Consider the following 7,736-nt stretch of genomic DNA (forward strand, 5'->3'; position numbering starts at 1 on the left):
AGTGGTTGGAAATGATCTTGGCAATGATCTTGTAGAGATAATTACAAAGAGATATAGGACTAAAGTCATTGAAAGATGAAGGGAGTCTGATTTAGGAATAAGGGCAATGAAAGTGGAGTTAGTAGCCTCGTACATACGCCTAAATGTCCTGCATTCTTCCACCACCTTTAGTAGATCTTGAACAATAGTTTCATGAAAAGTTAGATAAAACTCATTAGACCAACCATCAGGTCCTGGGCTCTTGTCTTTTTTGAACCATTTTAAGGTACTTTCTAATTCACCCATTGTGACTAGGGAGGTGAGCTCCTTAGCTTCATCCAGGTCAACAAACCAAGGGTGGCCTTAAACAATTTTTAGAAGTGTGTGTTTCCCAAATGAGCCAGCTGATTAAAAAAAGTTGCAAGACTACCATCCTCCATGGGCATGTGCTAGATAATATTGCAGGCTTTCCTTCCCATGGCATAGTTGTGGAAGAAGTTTGTATTCTCATCATTGGCTTGTAACCAAATATCTCAACTTTGGAGGCACCAAATTTCTTCCCTTTCTTTTATAATCTTCGATCGCTGAGCCTCCAATTTGATGAGGTGGGTCTTTGCAGCTTCAAATGTGAATCCTCGGCCCTGTTCATCCAACAGATTGACCAGATTAAGCTCAATAGACCTAAGCATCTATTCATCCCAGTCTCGTTTTTCTTTAGCTTAATCAATAGATAATCGATTGATTTTAAGTAGGTTGTCACAAAAGCCCTTCGCTAAGGTTCTCCCCAAGGATGGTGGATGAGATAGCCAGTAACTGTTAACCAGGTGAATGTATGAGTGATCCTTTAGCCAGGTCAAATTAAATTTAAAGGGTGCCTATGGCTTCTGGACTAGACCAAAGAGTTCCATGAAGATGCGGGAGTGGTCCGATATACCTCTAGAACCAACCCATTTTTTGTACAAGGACAGTCTTCTCACCAGGGGATCCTTAATGAGGAAGCGATCCAAACGCCTAGCTAGGGAAGCATCCCCAATTCTTTAGTTGCGCCAAGTGGGCTGAGGTTTAACCATAGGGATTTCAATCTAGTGATGTTGTTCACGGAGTTGTTCCATATTTTCAGATAAGGGATACACCTGCGTATTGCTTCGCCACGATTCCCTGTATCCAATGGACAAATTCAAGTCACCTCCCAAAATGGTCTGATCAGAGTTGATGATGGAAAGACCTAGGAGATGATTCCAAAATGCCTCTTTGTTGTGACAAGGGTTGTATACCTTGACAATATTGAGGTCCATGCTTGGTTTCGAGGAAAAGATGTCCATACCAATAAAGCCAGCCCCACCCCAGGAGGCCTTAAGGTGTATTGTGTGGGGATTTATACCCAGGGCCAGCCCACCCGATCGCCACATGACATCAAGAGTTGGAAATGCCATCCCAGTTTAATCAAGTGTAGCACAGGTATACTATGATCAGCCAACCCAAGTGTTTATTGAAGAAAGATAATATCCACTGACTCAGATTCAAATAAGCGTCTGAGGGCTAGTTTTTTAAGAGGTCTAGCTAGACCTCTACAGTTGAAGGAGAGCCACTTCATGGGGGAGACTGAGGGTGGGTAGGTTGTGCTCTAAGTACCCAGTTGAGAGTAGATTGTCTGTCGAAAGCTACATCCACCCCAACTTGCTTAATGGCCTTTGATATGAGGGATTTCCACCCTCTGGGGACCATGGAGGAGTAGGAAGGGGATATCAGGCCCAACCCAGAGTTCCCAAAGGTCTCATATGGTTGAGAAGTGTGGGGGCGAATATTATAAGGATGAGAGTGACCAGAGATGGTTGATGGCTCATAATGAGAGGGCGAATGATCTAGGTTCAACATGGTGGGTGGCGTAGTGGAGATAACCAGAAGATGGGGATCCAGGGAGCAGGGTATGGTAGGGATATAATCTGGTAAAGATGCAGATGCAGAGTGCAAATGCAGTGCAAAACTTAAAAGAGAAAAAATAGTTGTAGAGCAAGGGATAGGAGGAGTACCCGATGATCGAGCTATGTAGTTGCAGCCCTTGATCTTGTCATTGGTGGGGAAGGAGGGCGGGGGGCACTCGAGGAAGGAACCTGAGTCGCAACACCTTTCTTGGTCTGGGGAGTATTTGCCTAAGGATTCAGACCAGGAGTTGATGTGGCATCCCTTGCCATTCCTTCTACTGCTTCTTTGGATGGTGAAGCAGTCTTGCAAACCAACGGACATTCCTTGTAGAGGTGCCCGACCTTATGGCACCTACGACATCTAAATGGCACTCCTTCATAGTCCAAGATTTGAATCCTGGTGAAATTCTTCCACTGCAAGGTGATTTTTTCCTCCAACCCTTCTCTAGTATCCAAGTAAACTAGTATATGGGCCAATGACCGATTTCCCGAGTGGATGTATGTCTTGTCATAGTCCAGATAGGTGCCGAGAGCATTGCCAATGCGAATGAAAATATCTTCAGACCAAAAATGCAGGGGGAGACTACGCAGCCTAACCCAAAGTGGTCTGGCTCCAATTTGTTCCCGTTCTGGATCAAATAGTGGACTCTAGCGCTTAAGCATGACCGGAGCCATCTCAATATGCCAATATCTGGTAAGTGCCCAGTTTGTATATTCCTCCTATTGAAAGTAGAGTGCGAACCAACCTCGAGCCAGCGTTTGAACTTCTGGGAGTTCCTTGAAGATGTTCCCCCAAATCTCTTTGACCCAGAGCCTGAGTCTCTTGGTCGAATAGGCACGACCTCGAACTCTTCCAACAAGAACCCTGCCCGCCGTGTCTACCACTTCTCCCATGGTTACCCCTTCCCCAAATTTTAGAAGAAGGACCTTGCTCGTGGCCTTCACACACTTGAACATTCATTTCCCTGTGCGGGATATTATGGGCTAGTCCTACAAAGGATCCGGAGAGCCCTAGTGCTCCTGATGCGACAGTGGAGTGGAGTGTCGGACTTTGATAACTGGGGTTTCAAAACAGTCGGAGGGGGAAGATGTGGAGGCAAAAGTCCCAACTAAAGGGGCAAGAGGAGTGGCCAATGGGGGGTTTATACTCGTCTTTGTGTCAAATCCTGTAGAGGAGGGAAACTCAAAGGAAGGCAAAAGATCCAAATTTCCGGAAGGTGAAGGGTCAAAAGGGGGAGATGGTGGAGTGTAGGGCGTGAGAAGGTGGAGGGTTGCCGAAGAGAGATGGGCAGTCAAGATCTGGGGAGACAATGGAGAGAGCAGCGAAAGGGAGGCCGAATGTAGATGGACCGTGTAAAGAAATGGAGGGTGGATCAATGTGAATGCATGAACAGGATGAACTAACCTAGTAGGTGTATATTCCGGTGTAGGTTTAGGGTTCGACCAGATGGTAGCATAGGGGTCAGGGTCGGCGGAGTAGTCCACCTCCTCAAGCTCCATGTCCATCATCTTGCAGCGAATCTGGTGATAGCAAGGGGAAGCAGGTGACAGTGAAACCAACAAGCAAACATGAATCCTGTGATATTATAAGTTTATTATAAGTACTAAGTTTTTATGTGTTTAGTTATTAAATTTAAATATGACTATGAAATCATTATTTTAATTTTTTTGGTGAAATGGATATATATCTCTAAAGAAACTATAACATTTTTTCGTTTCTATTTAACTAAAAAAATGTTATAAAATTAAATTAAAATAAAATATTTATAAAATATTTTGATTGTAAAATGAGTTATGGTTTTTGGGTATGCAGTATTGATATGCCATGGTATTTACCCATGGTATTGTAACAAAACCTATTTACAAGTTAATAATATTCATCTTAAAGTGGGGTTGAATATCCATGGTTAAGAATCTTATTATATTGTAAGTATTAAGTTTTTGTGTGTTCATTAATTAAATTTAAATATTGTTACATAATTATTATTTTAGTTTATACGGCAAAATGAATCTTAATGTATAGATACTATTTACATGTTACATATTTTAATGTAATATGTATATTATATTTTTCTTTCATCCAAAATATTAATAAAAACAAAATTTAAAAATAACAAATTTTAAAAAAAATTATTACTTCTGTTTTTTTATTATTAATTGACCCAATATTTAAATGTTTACACTCATTTACGGACAAAGCAACATCTCCCATATTGGTCTCTATATTGGTTTTAACCTTTTATTACCTTTTAATTGAGTCTACATGTAATTTTTTGCAAACATTTGCACCACTACAAAATAACATTTTTTTGTGTCATAGAGGAACCCAACAGCCCACCTGACATGTTGTTATCCTCTTCATAAAACAGGTCACAACTAGGGGGATTTGAACCTTAGATCTCTCATTTTTCACAAATTTCACTTTACTTCGATCACTAATTAAATTGTCCCTTCATACCACTACAACATAACATATGAAGTTGACATTTAATTATTTCTTTTAAATGTTGACATACTCACTTACATACTTACTTACTTACTTACATTACGCCTACACATCTCGCCTATACTGGGTTGTAGAGCACCTCTCAGTGCAATAATGGATACTATGAATCAATGAAAATAAGTCCCTTTTAGGCATTATATGGAAAAAAAATATATGTAACATTCTAATTCATTTGGATAATACAATGGATTGTATATTACACTTTGACCATATGTGTTCAATGGGATGGAATAGTAAGTAGTTAAGATTGAGCAAAATGTGAAAGTAGCATAATATCGATAGAAACGTATCTATGCTAAAAAGGGAAAATTTCATAGGGAGTTAAAGGAATAATTTACGTATATCTCATGTTTAATCCTAAAATACATTTTCTAAGAATGGGAATCAATGCCAAGTCGGTACCTTTCTACTGTGGATAATTTGAAACCCTAGAGAGAGTGGGACTAGTGGTACAAGTTTACTTTACCTCCTGTTATTAAAGTACATAATATATTGCTTGTATCATTACTTAAGAAATATGTGTATGATTCTCATCATATCATTGATTAGAATGTGATCCAAGTGGGATCCAAAGAAGAATTCTAGTTAAAGTCTCAATGCATACTAGATATGAATGACATCCCATTCTAGAACTAATCCATTGGATAGATCAAGGTGTACTGGAAGCCCTATGGAGTAGATGAGGCTATAAGGGAGCTAGAGAATGCCATGAGAATGACATATCCATCTTTTCTTATTGCATAAATATTTTATAGTAAATAGGAAAAAACCAAAGATGGCGTCACTTTAAGGGGGTGGGGATTGTAATGATCTCATCTTGATGCTCATTACTATACTTAATTATTTAGTTACTTCCTATATAGGTGTTGATGTGTCATCATTGTAATTAATCAAAACTAGATAACTAAAAATAATGTGTATCTAAATATTTCTATGTTAATTAAAAAATACCTAATAGCTAACTAGGAATGAGAACATTGATATGGACAAATGTTGTGAGTTGGAGCTATTGAAAAATCAATACTTGTAAGATTTAGGGTTTGATTCCTCTTTATTGATAATTACTTGTGAATTATGTTAGCCTCTTTTACTTCCTACTTAGTTTATATTTCATCAAATAATTACCAAATTATATGTGTATGAAGATCAAAAGAACAAGAGACACAAGATGTAGGTGCACAACCAAGGAAAAACCCCTATAAGGGGAAAACTCAGTCAAGAACTCTTCCTTCAGTAGACTCAATTCAAGATGAGACACTTCCAGATTTCTTAGACATAGAGAAAGACCTCCAACCACCAAATTAGTCCTTCCCTACAATAGATGATCTTCACAAAATACTCCAAGTGATAGCTCCCCAGCAACAACTGCAGTTCAGACTTTTAGCCCCCATGTAGTAGAACTTCGACCCCAACAACATAATTTCGGACCTATAGTAAACAATGATTTTCGGCCCCAACAACTGCCCATAAATTTTGTACGTGTGATAGATCGATAACCCAGAAACTTCGATTTAGGTCTTCCCAACAACTTTGTCCTCTTCCAGCTACTTCACACTCTTTTTTTGCTTCTCTTACTTGAAGATCGAACTTTTTGAGTGAATGTGACATTAGGTCAAATTGCCTCTTCTTATATAGCCTTTCCACTATGTCAAATGGCCCTTATGTAGGCCGAATTCTTGGGGACATGGCCGACTTGGTGTGGAGGTGACAAATTACCCTTTTGACTAAAAACTAATTCTTTTTACATGATACAAAACCCAATAAGAGTCTAATAAAAATGACAGTGACTCTAATGACTCAAGACAAAACCTAGAAGCCTTTAATGGATGGTTTGACCTAGAAAAATTTGACCCAAGCATGAAACCCATCCTTTAATAAGTCATTTTCTTTAATAATAATTTTTCTTTTTGACAAGTATAATTATGAAGACTGAATCTAGTTACATTCTTCAAGAAAAGCTAGTGAAGGGGTTGTGGGAATTATTTGTGCTTACAATTCCTAGAAAAACGCCACCATGATCTTTATGTCCAAAAATTTCAATTTGAAATTGTTGTCTTACCTTCCTACTATTCCATAACTCTTTGAATGAATAAGTGGTTAGATAAAACAACCATTTGCCATAATTTTGGGGGTTGGGTTGTGGTTGAGAAGTTCCCTCAAACTTCAATGGGCACTGTGGGAAAATAACCATCTCAAATTTTGGGAGTTGACCCATGACTGGGATGGGGAAATGGAAAAAACGGGAGGAATAGTTATTCATAGGGGTATTTAGTTATTCAAAACTTAGTAAAGAGGTGCATGAATGTCAGGTGAAGGTATTTGTGAGTAGAATGTAGTCATTTTAGGTGGAATGTTTTATATGGCATTCTAAGTGAATTGAATGTGATTAGGGTGCCCAAATCTAACCATAAAATAATCAATCATGAATTGGATCATTGTGAGCATGTTCTGGGCTCATGAAAATTGAACTTGATTGCTAAACACTTGCAGAAGAGCTTTGGAAACTAGCTGCGTTGAGAGGGTTAGGATTTGATATGTGTTAGATGAAGAACGTAAGTAAAAGGGAAGGAAATTGCATTTTTTAGGGACCGTGGAATAGGGAATGAATTTCCATAATTGTTTTGATAGCCAACAAAGTGACATCTAGAGATCATGGTTGCCCCTTGCTTAATAAGGTGTAGGAGTTCCCTTATTATCTCATAAGTATGAAGGAGAGTTTCCTTCACCAATACAAATTTCATGAATGTTGACCATTCTCCTTATATATCATGGCCTAGCTTAGTTGATAGTATTGGACAATTTTAGATAAGTGTTAAATTTTCTTGTGCTTATGATGTTTACTTAATTATACTTAAATCATGGTTATAATTGTAAGGAAATTTATGTTTTCTATTATACTAAATTCTAGAGAATGATACTATGTATAACATGCTCTAGTCCTCTCGATATGAGTTTGATTCTTTGTGCTTAGGGAGATTATCATGTGAAAACTGACATCTTTTGTGTGAATGGAACTATTAATGCTTGTTTATAGAATAGTTTTGTAAAGAGCATGATAATAGCTATATGTTGTAGGTGGCATGGAAAGAAGTGATGAAATTTTATGATGATTCATATGTGATGCTTGTTGTATGCAATTCTTTTGTTGGGGAGCCAAGTTAAATGTTCCCTTCTTTTTGCATTGTCGTGGGAATACCTAGTTAAGGAGCATCCACCTTTGATCTCTAAAATTAACCTAAAAGTGTTGGTAGGCCAAGGGAGCCTTATGCCTCCCTAATCATCCATATTTTACTGTATTTATGAACCAAATTCCTCATGATTGAAATTCT

This window comes from Pinus tabuliformis, chromosome 8 (genome assembly GCF_031772625.1).
Source record: "Pinus tabuliformis cultivar Carrire ecotype Pingquan chromosome 8, CPIR1, whole genome shotgun sequence".
Classification (NCBI taxonomy): domain Eukaryota; kingdom Viridiplantae; phylum Streptophyta; class Pinopsida; order Pinales; family Pinaceae; genus Pinus; species Pinus tabuliformis.